Raw genomic sequence first — 13,719 nt, 5'->3', positions numbered from 1 at the left:
CAAGTTCCTGAAAGTGCGAGCTGATAATGTCGCAGCAAGGGATACACGGCATCTGGAGCCTGAGTGAACAGGACAAGCAACTGTGTATCTCCTAAACCAATCAGATTGAAGGACTGTGAAATGAACAGTGCAGGGTCTGAACAAGGAAGTGTAAGTTAGAATGGGTGAATGCAATGTCAAATCAGGTATGAAAGGGAAATAAAGAGGGATAGAAAGATTGGATTACGAGAGAGAAAAAGAAACAAAGAAAAAGTTTTTAAAAGTTTTAAGTCTCCAACAACAATTAAAACCTGAAGGAATGAGACTCCAAGCTTGAAAGAGTTAATTTTCAATGCCAGAGAGGTCGACTGGCAGTAATCAACACTTATCACATCGTTAAAAGGGTACTTGGACTTAAAATGACTTAACTTTCTGTGCCGGGTTTACTTCGTATCTATAGTGCAAATACAAGAACTTCACGCTGCTCAATGCATTTGAATGGGAAGCCAGACAGCGAGATGACATTTTTGTGAAGCTAACAGCGGAACGGCCCATCTCCGACAGCAACTTTTCAATTTCCGCAATCTGCCCTCGTCTGAAGTTGCCATGGCATTTGCACTTAAATAATGACAAGCACTATTACCCTCGCTGTTATTTTGACAGAAATTTTGAGGCTGATATTTTTGTCCTGAACTACGGGCCGTAATTAGCGGCCCCTACAGGTGCATACGTGGTGCGTACACGCCCGTAAGGGCCGCGCAAGTTCTGGGTTTTTGCGCGCAGAGCGCATGCACAAAAACCCAGAACTTGCAATCTGTCAAGATTCAACGCATCCCCGGGAAAAGAACATCCATGGGCAGAGAGTTGGGCTATTTGCCCAACTTCTGCCCAGCGAATGCCCGTCAAATTCTTACGCCCGGTAAAAGCAGGTGTATGGCCTGCTTTTACCAGCGTAAGAGTTTAAAGAAACATAAAAATAAATTTTAGCAATCATTTATACATTAAAAAACCTGTACAATAAAGTAAGGTTATTTTTAGCCCCTTTAAAACATTTACATTTATTTTCAAAAAAACACATTTTTGTTTTAAATATTTAATTAAATGACATTTTAATTAATTCTAAATATGTAATTAAAAAAATGTATTTGATATGTACATGTATTTTTTGTGTATCCCCATTCATGCTTATGGGGTTTCCGTACATATGGAATCCCCATAGGCATGAATGGGGTATCCACTTCTTTTATTGGTTGGGCTGGCCCACGTGATCCCTGGGGTGCTTGCGAACTGCATGCGCCCCCGAGATACGTAGGCCTCTACCCGCGGGTACCCGGTGATGCCCAGGACCGCGAATCTCCGTACCTCCCGGACCACCAGGTACGCGGGCATTTTATTTGCGGATCGGAGGCATTTCCCCGCAGGAAGCCTCAGACCGCAAGTTCAGGGCCTATGACACAGTTGGTTGAAGACAAATCCTGCAGTCTGAGCACTGCAGTATGCGCAATTTCCTAGGATGTATTGTAGCATTTTGTTCGCCCAACTGGAAGAATGTTTCTTTCTAGCTTGTAACAATATCTGTTTGGTTGTTTTTCAAAATTATTTCAAGAAAAACGCGAGACAAATTTCAAAAGCTTTATTCAGATAAAGCTAATATTGAGGTTTTTTAAAAATGTAAATAAAGAGGCTATCTGAGAACGAGAGAGGAGGAAGCAAAAATCCACTTAACCAAAACCAACCAACATATATCCAGACACCACTGATTACAAATCTGTGTTTTTTGTTTATATTTGACTTTCAAAATAGGATAAATGATGCTTTGTGTGCAACAGTATTTCAGTTTGTGTGCTTTTCAAATCAATTTAAATACAAACTGGATGATGAATGAGAGTGAGTATTAAATAAAAGCTATTAACTTGCTTTTACTTTAGAAAATGTCAAGCTGAGGAATACAGTTGTGCATTTGTTTGCACTTACACTTTGAAAAACAAATCACTGTTTACAGAAAAGTTGTTTATATGTCTGCAGATTGTGAGTGAAATGGTCATTTTTGAGTGGAAAATCCTGGAAACTTGTGAGGTAATTCAATTTTTGCATAATAACGTGGTAACAACATAAACACTTTGTCAGCAGATTTTTATTCAAAATATATTTTGTGACTCTAATCCCAAGTAAATAATGTTTTCTGAGATAAATTCTGGAAGTGTTTATGACTGACTTCAAGACAGGCTCTCACGGAGGGTGCTGGTAACAAGCCCTGTCCTTTCACCCACATTCCAAAATATGCAAAAATGTCCAACTGAATTCTGCTAGTTAAATTAAAAGAAATATTTAAATAAAGCAGCCAGTATAATATCTGCTCTAGAGAGGCAGAGAGAGAGAGAGACAGGCACATTGAATATTTCGAATAAACTTTCTATGGGGGTTCTCCCAATATCCTGCTGTAACCTCAGCGGAAGATTGAAGGCAACGCCGGAGACACACATGGAAATGTTATCCCCATATATTTATGTAGCTGTGGTATTCATTTATTTATTTATTTCCTAGGAACCAATATCTATGTGAAAATTTTCTTACAAACCAGTGTAGCCAGACCATGTCAGTCCACGCCTAATGCTGTCTGACCCACGCCTTCCACCAGTGCTGACAGACTCGAAGGGCAGGATTTTCCCAGCGGAGGTGGGATCTCGGCGGGAGAGCTGGTTGGTGGGTTCTGGTCCCGCTCCCGGCTGCAGCCGCTCTGTGAAAAGGATTTTCCGTAGACTGGCCTTGTTAAGCCCGTCCTTCAGGGTTCCCGGCCAATTAACAGGAAGCGGGTCTGATGATGTCATTTGATGACGTATCATCAGCTGATTTCCTTAAAGGGACCATGGCCACATTGATTTTGACAGTGGTGCTGTCAGTGTTCTGAAGCATTGAGGTGCTGCGAACACTGACAAGCACTGCACAAAGGTACACGGCTACACCCAGGCTCTCCCATGACTCCCTCCATATGCTTATGGAGGGAGTCACAGCACACAGGGAGGTTCTTTTCCCTTCCCACGGGCGGAAGAGACCTCCTCAGGATGCCAAAGCAGCCTGGTTGCACATTGCACAAGAGGACACAAGCAGGGATGTCGTCAGGAGTACCTGGCTGCAGTGGTGCAAACCTTTCAATGATCTCAGTAGATCATGAAATGTTACTGCAATGCCACACTCAACCTCATCCTGCTGTGCCACTCATCACATCCCCATCACTCTGCCTTCCCTACCCTACTCCTGCACATCCCAACTCACACCAACTTACCTTACACCTCCACCTATCCCTCTCTATCTACATTATCACTTCCCCATCTCACTAGCCATCCCTCACACTCACCCTCATCCTAGTGCAATCATACCAACTAACAATACACAAGGGTAGGCACTTGGGTGTTTTATGCAATGTTCATGTAAATTTTCTGTTAATGTCTTGTCAAACATTGAAATCTTTATTTTCAACACTGTATTCTTGGACAGATCTGTGTTCACCTTTGGAAGTGTCTTAGTGAGTTGCAGTGAATGGTGAGACAGAACGGTACCCCCCGCAATGGTGATGAGTGTAAAAGGAATGGCTTGGTCATTGTAGCAATGCTTTATGGTGCTGGTGTGGGGTGGTGTTAACCTGGTGCATCATGTGGCAGACAGGGTGTACAGCTTCAAGTGAAGTAAATCTGGCCCTGATGATGGCATCGCTGGCCTCCCGGGCAGCAAGGTGGTCGGGTGCTGATGCCTTGTGTCCTGTGCAGCATCAGGTGATTGCGTCGAAGGTTGGTGTTGTTATTGGTGATGTTGATATGCCTAGTGATGTTCGTGTTGGGACTGATTGTGGAGGGATTCAGGGGACCAAGGTGAGATTTTTTCAAGGGCACCAATGTTGCTGGAATACATGGCAGCTGAAGTTGAGATGACAGAAGCGATCTGTCAATGGTGAGAGAGCTTGCTCCAAGGAGGTGACAGTGGCTAGAGAGTTTACTCCAAACACTTCCAAACTGCATACAGCTCCAAAGTGTCTTCCAAGTTCTGAAGGCTCAAGCCTCTGACATTGGAAAGTGACCAGCTGTGAAATGGTAGTTTAATACCACTTTTGCAGCTGTCACCTATTCACAGCAATGGGGAGAGATAGAGAACCCGGCCTACTTAACTGACGTGATCTCCGAACGATGGGAACCCCGTTAAAAATGTGGGAAAATAAAAAAAGGCTGGCAAAATAGTAGTTAACAAGCACTTAACAAACAGTTAATTATCTTAAATGCCTCTCTGAAGTCGCAGACCGGACACTTTGGAAACTGGTGTGGAGGCGGGTTTGCGGCGGGTTCCCAACCCGCCATCAATCATTTTGAATTTAACAGCTGACCCGCCTCGAACCCGCCCTTTGAGCACTGGCCAAATTGCGGCCTAAGAATCCACCAGTCAGCCAAGTCCTACATTCCACGCCAGTTCTGACAATCCCAAGTTCCCCTCGACAGTGCTGTCAAACCCCAGGACTCTCATCCCCATTGCTTCCAAACACCAGCACCCACCCCCAGTGCTGCCATACTCAGGACCATCTCCCAGTGTTACAAAAGCCTACGACCATGCCCCAGTGCAGCTAAATCCCTTAACCATTCTCTTCAATGTGGCAAAACACCAGGTAAATACTTCCAATCTGGTACATCTTGTGTACTGAATTGCTATATATTCTGGGCTTAAAAAAAGGCAAGAGTTAGAAATTAAATACAAATAGGCAAACAAATAATTGAAAGTTTTGTGCATAGTAAGCTTAGTTCCTGATTTTTGAGCCATGCTTTTTATGTCAATATTGTTAATGCAAAATCATGCCAATATTTGCTCTTGTTCATCCACCATTTTTTCCTCAATAACTGGAATTTTTAAACACATCTTTTCTTAAAATTTAAAAGTTACATATTTCACAGCAACACTGTCTTGCCATTTAATGCCTTCCATAAAGTTTTTACTTCAAAGCCTCAACCTCTCCAAAGCATGTCTTCAACTGGATGTTTCCCCCGAGAACAGTTAGTGAGTTTCCACATCTGTGCATTCTGAGCATGTGCATTTTGCTGAATTTCCCAGCATGCACCGACACTTCTTGTTAAATTGAAGTGTGCTTCCTTCATCCTCTGAGGATTCAAGAGTTTCTTTACTTTTCTCAAAAGACTTTGGGGGTCATTTTCATCTTCACTGCCTGGGCAGGAACCTGGCAGAGCGAATCGCCTGCCCACAATCTCTTCGCATTAGGAAATGTTTTTTATTAATGTAGTGTGAGAGGATGAAAAAGTTATGATGGTTTTTCTCATGAATGATATAAATTGGGTATTCTAACATTTCCAATGGTATATTCACACCAAATCTGGCACTATAAAAGACAACTGCAATAATCAAATTCAGTTTCAAAAGATTACTACAAGCATTCTTATGTCATGTGAGCTTCCTCTCACCATCCTATAGACATGCCTGGCCATCATCCCCATAGCAGGGTTGGAGTTTTCAATTTCTTTCATCAGGGAGCTGGAAGGAATATTTAGCCATAGTGATTTGATACATTTACCAAACATAAAATGGTCATTTGATATTCACCAACCATGACTGCATGGGAAGAAAACTACTTTTACTACTTTAGTTCCATACATTACAAATTCAATTAGAAGCGTTAAATAAAAACAGAAAATGCTGGAAGTACTCAGCAGGTCAGCAACATCCGTTACAGGTCGATGACCCTTTGTCAAACTGGAGAAAGTTGGAGATGTAACAGGTTTTTAAGTAAGTGTAGGGGCAGGGAGAAGGGGGAGGGGAGGAAAGAACAAAAGGGAAGGTCTGCGATAGGGTGGAAGGCAGGAGAGATTAAAAGACAAAAGGGATGACGGTGCAAAGATGACTCTAGATGAAGTGTAAATGGGAATGGCAGAATGATCAACAGCTGCCATGTGAGAGAGAAAAAAAATTGGGGCCGAGGTTATAGTCTGAAATTGTTGAACTCAGTATTGAGTCCAGAAGGCTGTAAAGTGCCTAATTGAAAGATGAGGTGTTGTTCCTCGAGCTTACATTGAGCTTCGTTGGAACAGTGTAAAAGGCAGAGGATGGAGAGGTCAGAGTGGGAGTGGAGTGGAAAATTAAAGTGACAGGCGACCGGTAGCTTGGGGTCACCCTTATGGACTGAACGGAGGTGTTCTGCAAAGCGGTCACCCAATCTGCGTTTGTTCTCCCCAATGTAGAGGAGACCGCATCGTGAGCAGCGAACACACTATACTAAATTGCAAGAAGTACAAGTAAATCGCTGTTTCACCTGGAAGGAGTGTTTGGGGTCCTGGACAGTGGAAAGGGAGGAGGTAAAAGGGCAGTTGTTGCATCTCCTGCACTTGCATGGGAAGGTGCCGTGGGAAGGGGAAACGGTGTTGGGGGTGACAGACGAGTGGACCAGGGTGTCGCGGAGGGAGCAGTTTCTTTGGAATGTTGAAAGGAGAGGTGAGAGGAAGATGTGTTTGGTGGTGAGATCACGCTGGAGGTGGCAGAAATGGCGGAGGATGATCTGTTGAATGTGGAGGCTGGTGGGGTGAAAGGTGAGGACAAGGCGAACTCTATCGTGGTTCTGGGAGGGAGGGGAAGAGGTGAGAGCAGAAGTGCGGGAAATAGAACGGACACGGTCAAGGGCCGTGTCAACCACGGTAGAGAGGCATCCTCGGTTGAGGAAAAAGGGAGACATATCGGAAGCACTGGTATGGAAGGTGGCATCGTCAGAGCAGATGTGGCGGAGACGGAGAAACTGGGAGAATGGAATAGAGTCCTTACAGGAAGTGGGATGGGAGGAAGTGTAGTCCAGGTAGCTGTGGGAGTCACTGGGCTTATAGCGGATATTGGTTGATAGCCTAGCCCCAGAGTTGGAGACAGAGAAGTCAAGGAAGGGAAGAGAAGAGTCGGAGATGGACCATGTGAAGGTGAGGGAAGGGTGGAAATTGGAGGCAAAGTGAATGAAATTTTCTAGTTCAGGGCGAGAGCAGGAAAAGGCACCGATACAGTCCTGAGTAGGACTAGAACAAAGAATGTTCCACATATCCCACAAAAAGGCAGGCATAGCTAGGACCCATGCGGGTTCCCATAGCAACACCTTTAATTTGGAGGAAGTGAATGGAGTCAAAGGAGTAGTTGTTCAATGTGAAAACAAGGCGGAGAAGGATGGTGGTGGAAGGGTACGGGTTGGGCCTCTGTTCAAGGAAGAAGCGGAACGCCCTCAGGCCATCCTGGTGGGGGATGGAGGTGTAGAGGGATTGGACGTCCATAGTGAAAAGGAGACGGTTGGGGCCAGGAAACTGTTAAAGTGGTGGAGGGCGTCGGAAGAGTCGTGGATGTAGGTGGAAAGAGACTGGACAAGAGGAGAAAAAATAGGGTCGAGATAGGAAGAGATCAGTTCCGTGGGGCAAGAACAGGCTGAAACGATGGGTCTACCAGGGCAGTCCTGTCTGTGGATCTTGGGAAGGAGGTAGAAGTGGGCTGTGTAGGGTTGGCGGCCATGGAGGGAAGATCTCCAGAGGAGATGAGGTCAGTGAAGTCTTGGAAACGATGGCTAGAAGTGTTAGTTTGGCTCAGCTGGTAGCACTTGCCTTTGAGTCAGAAAATTGCAAATTCAAACTCCATTCTACAATTTAAATATGTAATCTGGGCAGTACTGAGGGAGTGCTGCATTTTTAGAAATGATGTGCTTCACTTGACTGTTCTAGTGGTTTGATTGGAATAGTGGTGCATTCATATAGTGCACCTATCAGCAATCCTGAAATAATAAATTTTAAAAAACAGCAATCCTGAGCACAAACAGGCTGTGTACAAACGGTATATAAGGCTCATTGCAGCTTATAATTCAAGGTTGATGAAGGGTCTTCTCCATTATGCAATCAGGAAGCATGAACAACACACAATAGGCTGAGTGCCTGTGTAAAACAGTTTGGCCCTTGTTAATGGATGTACATTACTGTTATCGTTGTATTTCTTAGTAATTGGTTGTTTTTGCACTGTTTTGGTCTATTTGGATAAAGGGAGTTGTTGAAACTTGTTGGAGCCTTCCTGATAACTACTGAAAGATATACTGATGTTTTGTTGGTGACTGTACTGCTGTAGTTGCTAGAAAGCTTATTAACATCCAGCAATGGGCATATCTCTATATTTGCGGATTCTGGAGGAAAAAGAACAGGAGAATCAAAAGTGGCATGCAAGGCGGGTGAGATGGCATTCAGACATGTCCTTATACTAAAACCTATCAATGGACAGTCAGGGTGTCTTATCTGGATGCGTATGAAGAAACCTACCAGTACCAGCTATTAATCCCAATTGAACCAATCACCAAATTCTGCACAGTCCTGCATCCAGATTTGAAAGGCTGGTTCCCGCACCATAATGGCTCTGTGAGTGGCAGGCAAAGTCATTACTGTTTTAAACTTTAATGTGGCAAACTCCTTCCAGGCAAGTGGGAAAGATCTTGGTCACATCTTTCAACCTTCAATCCACAATTGTATCAAGGAGGTAAATGATACATTGTTTGCCAGGGACATCGATTTCATCATGTTTCCTGTGGAAATCAGCCAGCAACAAGAGAGACGCCTGCATTCCTACAGCATGGCAGTATTTCCAAAACTGCAGAGCATAATTGACTGCATTCATTTGCCATACATGGCCTTGTCTGAACTCAGCACCAGAATTATGCATGCAAATGCACATAAGCCTGAAGGCTCCCATGATTCATTTATCCTGTGGTAGTCAATAATGTCTGACTTATTTCAAGAACTAAGAAGACTGCAGGGATGGCTTTTGGTAGTTCAAGGATATGCTATAGCTCATGGCACCAGTGCTGTACCCAAGGACAAGAGCTCAGAAAAGGTACAATGCAGCCCCAGCATTCCATCAGGGTCACTGTGGAACACACCTTTGACATCTTAAATCAGTGATTCCATTGCTTAGACTGTTCATAGGAAGTTCTGCAGTATAGCTCAGTCAGAGGGAGTGAGGTAGCTATCTGCTGGGTATCAGTCCCTGCTTCTAAGGGTGGAGGTTTCACAGTCCCTCCTTCTGCTGGGTCTTAAGATGGTCAGCAGGTGAAATCGCTATGGCTAGCGATGAAGTAGCTGCCTTGCTGTACAATTGGTGATTCAACTGTCGTCATTTCAGTGGGGTGACAGAAAGGTTGGGATGTGGCATTTCCCGGAGACACATCGTCATCTGTATAAACTCCTGCTATTTCCCTGTTGCTGGGAATTCTGTAAGAATAGCCAACGATCTGTGTGGGAGCTGACCTCTGGGCAGCAATGAAATGGTTGGGCCCAGCTGTATTGCAGAACTGAGGGAGTGCTGCAATGGTGGAGGTGTGCCTTTTGGATCAGACATTAAACCAAGGTACCATCTACTCCCTCAGGTGGATATAAAACATCCCACAGCATTATTCTAAGACGAGCAGCGGAGTTCTCCCCGTGTCCTTTCCAACATTTCTTCCTGAACCAACATCATTAAAACAGATTATCTGGTCATTTATCTCCTAACTGTTTTTATGACATTAGTGTGTGCAAATTGGCTACTGTGTTTCCCTACATTACAACAGTGACTACGCTTGAAAGGTACTTCATTGGCTATGAGGTGCTTTGGAATGTCCTGAGGTTATAAAAGGCACTACAAAGATGCAAGTTCTTTTCTTTCTTTCGTTGAAACCCTGTGTCATGTCTGCCTCAATCTAATTCCAGAATTTGCTGAATTCAAAGGAGACAGACTGTGGCAGATTAGAGCTCAAGGTCTCTATAGAATTAGCCAAAGCATTTGTGAAAGAAGCTAATCCTTATCTTAGAACTTAGTCAAGGGTTGCTCATGTGCTGAGAGACCTGGAGTATACAGGTTTTCCATGGCGCTCTGCAGCTCGGTCATGCAGCATTGCACAAATGTGGGTTGTAGACTCCTCCATGGATGCCCCAAAACTCTACAGGCTTCACGTCACAGTCTCAAATGACTTCATAAAGTGTTGATATTGAGTATCAAAGAATGTGTGTTGGGGAACCCTGAATCCCCAAACAGCAGCTGAAGGAGGCCTCAAGCTGACTGTTTTCCAGGTACAGTACTGTAGTAGGTTGCAGCTCCTGTAACTCCACCTGCACTTTACCTCTTCATTTATGGTCACTGCTTCATTAAGTGCTCACTCTTACAACTTGCTAACAGATATCACCCTCCACCCCCCCCCCCCCACCCCACCCCTTGATTGCAGGGTTGCCCGCTCCTCCAAATAGTCACCCTTTGCTGCAGGACTTCCAAAATCTGGTCACTGAATCGGGCAACTCCATGCCCATCTGTAATTCAGCCTAGAAAGATGTCTAGCTTTGAGGGAAGCCAGCGGCCTTTTAAGAGCTGCTGTTGAAGGAAATTCTGCCCTCAACCTCAGCACTCCTCGTATGTCATGCATTAGTGCATTGGGAGCACTAGATAACTATGCCAATGAGCGAGGTCAGTTTCTTGGAACACAAGCCACATCAATGCCCAATGCAGAGCACTATCAGCCTCATCAGGTCCAAGTTCGTGTATAATGCAGAAAAATGGGCACTAAAAGCTGATGATAAATATATTGAATAACCTGTCTGTGCAAGATTCCTGGTGGGATGAGAAGAGACTGAATCAGAATAAAAGACAATTGGAAAGCTTGAATTAGAGCAGGACATAGTAAAGAGGATCACCATGCAAAGATTAGCATACTTTGGACATTTGACATGGATGAATGTAGTGCACTTCCCAACAAATTTGTTACATGACTGATTTCTGGGCACTTGATCTAAAGGAAGACTTCAGTAGCAGTGTAGCAGCAACTAACAGCTCACAGAAATAAAGGAGTCTTTCTCATTCATGGTTGTATGTAGACAAACAATACAATAATACACTAAATGACATCTCCCCCCCCCTCTGCCAACTTTGCCTGCCTTTTTGAAAATTCACTCAACAAGGATGAGCAGTTAAGCTGTCTGACTGTAAGTTCAAACAGAATGTGTTGTAGCAATATGTTACAGAAGTAGAATGATGCTTTAGTTCTGTTCTTTCTAATAAACAGGATAAATCCGGGACACACTGTTCCACATAACGTTATTGTAACAATGCACTAAGGCACAGGAAGGCGGGGGTGTAGGATGCAACTCCTACACATGATCTCAGCTGTCCTGTCAGAGGAGACATCAAGTGAAGATGTGCCGCTTTATCAGCAGGAGGGACAGACGAGTGTGCATGTCACCTTGCATGCCTCTTAGCAACTCGTTACAAGAGTGCATGCAGGCTTAGGAGGAGCATTCTAGCCTATCTTCTCAGACAAGGGATGTATGGAGCACAGTGGAATTTTAAGAGGGGAAAATATATTTTAAAAGGTACAAAAATACAAACAAATTTGAAAAAAAAATCCAAACTTCAAAGTTCAATCACTGTAATCATGCGTTTTAATTGCTTACAGTAACTGACCTCTGATTTCTGCATCATTTGAATTATTCTCCTTGCAGTAGGTGACAGTATAAACTTTTAACTTGCTACAGGCTCAAATGTTATTTGCCAGAAATGTCCTGTGAAATGAATCTTATCCTCAGTATGTAAATGTTCTCGATGGCATTCATCACTTGTAGAGAAAGATGAAAGAAAAGATGCACAACGCACTTTAAAATATTAATGCGCCTTCTGCACTTGTTCTCCTTTTGAATGTGTGTGCGCTGAGCAAATTGCAGCTGAGATTTCCATTCATCCAGCTCTGAGCTGTTTCTCTGTGCAGCACCAGCGGCAATGACAGATGCAGTGTCTGCTCTGTCACTGCACCTGATCCAGACCAACTGGGATGGGGTGTGTTACACCAAGTATTGTTTATTGACATTAAGTTAAAATCTAATTTAAGAACAACATTAAATGAATCCACAGCCTTTAAATTATTTTTTAAGACATGCACTTCAAAGGTGCACCTCTTCATATAAAAGTGGCTGACAAATCTTGTTTCATTGCAAACACACTACACAATAACGTAAATGGTGCAAAAACATCTGTACTTCTATTAACGTGACAACATTACACCGGGCTTTTCTAACTCTTACCTCACCAACAAAAAGATTGGCAAAATATGCTTTCACGGAGGTAGAAAACAGAATACCCAAATGGAAAGGTTTGAACGTTTTTTAAAAAAATTCTCTGGTCGTCACTGGGTGAATTAAACTTTGGATTGCACAATACTTTGCTTAAGTTATCCTAGATAAGTGAAAACCTTCCTGAAAAAGGCGAGGACTCACTTAACAGAAATCAGTCTGCTTTCCTTATAACAGGCTGCTAAGACAGATGCAATAATATTGTCCGAACACACCAACCTTGCAGAATGAAAGCTCCAGGGAGCTGTTGAAGCTGTCAGCCGCCTCTCTGCAGTTTTCACCCAGGTTCTGAAACTCTGGGGCTTGGGCCGAGCACGGCGAAAGTTCAGTGAGGTTGGGAGCTGAGTGGAAGGCGGCTGACCTTCACTACCGCCAATCGGGAAGGAAACACCGAGCTCACCCCAACTATGTTCCAAATACCACCTTTAATCAGACACAGAGTGAAATGCTTCAGCAGCCGCGCACTCGTACTGTACCTCTCACATGCTTACAGCCGCATTGTTCCACCTCCTCCGGCTGGAGCTTTCAATGGAGCAAGATGCGATCTGGTTCACTTCGGGCAGCAGCAGGTTCCCAATTCCAGGCACCGCCAGAAATAAGCGAATTGTGCAAGAAAACATATGAAAGAAACACTTTCCTCTCACGACTGTCAGCACTGGGACTTTTCATAACCTTGACTCTAAATACTCATGACAAATATACCGATTATTTTCTTAATGTTCATCTCCATAGTCACAGAACAGAAAAACCACAAGAAACCTTTAGCTGTCTCGCGGGCACTGCGAATCTGTAAACCTGGTTATACAAAAGCAGGTAAAACTCATTCATTAATTCACAGCCCATCCAACATGTTGAGGTTGTGATTTTTGAAATGAATGACAATAAAAAGAGCACAAACTATTTATTTATTTTCAGGATGCCTGATCTGTTTCGTTTAAGAAGCCAAAAAAAACATTTTAATATAACCATTTAGTTAATTATTAATCTCTGCTTCTTGGAGACGGGACTTGTTTTCTGAAACCAGGAAGAGTTTTCTTTTTACTTACAGAGGGAGCCGATAGACCGCAGCTGGTCCCAGTGGAGGAATCTCACAGTTTGCCGATTTCTTGGAGTTACACAGGATCAACTAACCTTGCGATTTGTTGGAGTCCAATTGCAACACGAAAAAGAATCACATTGTTGTGATATATGGCACCCACCACATTTTTGACTGCTTTCGTGCTTTAGCTACCGGCAGCCTTATTAGGTAATATGTTCATCTTTCAGAACAGCTATACTAAAACAATGTTGACAACAAAGTATTTTCCTATCAGAGGAAGCAAGCCGTTTGGCAGACACAACAAGACTGGATTTCCCAACAGTACACAGAAAGAAACACAGCCCAGGTAACAGGAGAGAATATCAAACCACAGCACAGAGAACAGGAGACAATATCAAACCACAGCACAGAGAACAGGAGACAATATCAAACCACAGCACAGAGAACAGGAGACAATGTCAAACCACAGCACAGAGAACAGGAGAGAATATCAAACCACAGCACAGAAAACAGGAGACAATATCAAACCACAGCACAGAGAACAGGAGACAATATCAAACCACAACA

At 43.6% G+C, this 13,719-nt stretch overlaps 1 protein-coding gene across 3 annotated transcripts in view; it reads right to left on the bottom strand.

Moving 5' to 3' along the window:
* LOC147120408 (myosin light chain kinase, smooth muscle-like) overlaps positions 1 to 13,519 on the bottom strand; it is a 604,168-nt gene extending 590,649 nt beyond the window's left edge. For 2 of the 3 annotated variants that reach the window (XR_015078189.1, XM_085986291.1), the window contains exon 1: positions 12,333 to 12,986. The gene's annotated coding sequence lies outside the window, so the exon portion shown is untranslated. Of the gene's footprint in view, positions 1 to 12,332; positions 12,987 to 13,159 lie in introns of those variants that run through there. The other variant, XM_085986292.1, reaches the window with a different exon arrangement.
* Between the last annotated feature and the right edge of the window lie 200 nt (positions 13,520 to 13,719).

The sequence above is a fragment of the Somniosus microcephalus genome, chromosome 4 (assembly GCF_052327205.1).
Source record: "Somniosus microcephalus isolate GS21.2 chromosome 4, FLI_Smic_1.0, whole genome shotgun sequence".
NCBI lineage: Eukaryota > Metazoa > Chordata > Chondrichthyes > Squaliformes > Somniosidae > Somniosus > Somniosus microcephalus.
The sequence above is the reverse complement of the archived record's forward strand: the minus strand, read 5'-3'. Positions and strand labels throughout refer to the sequence as shown.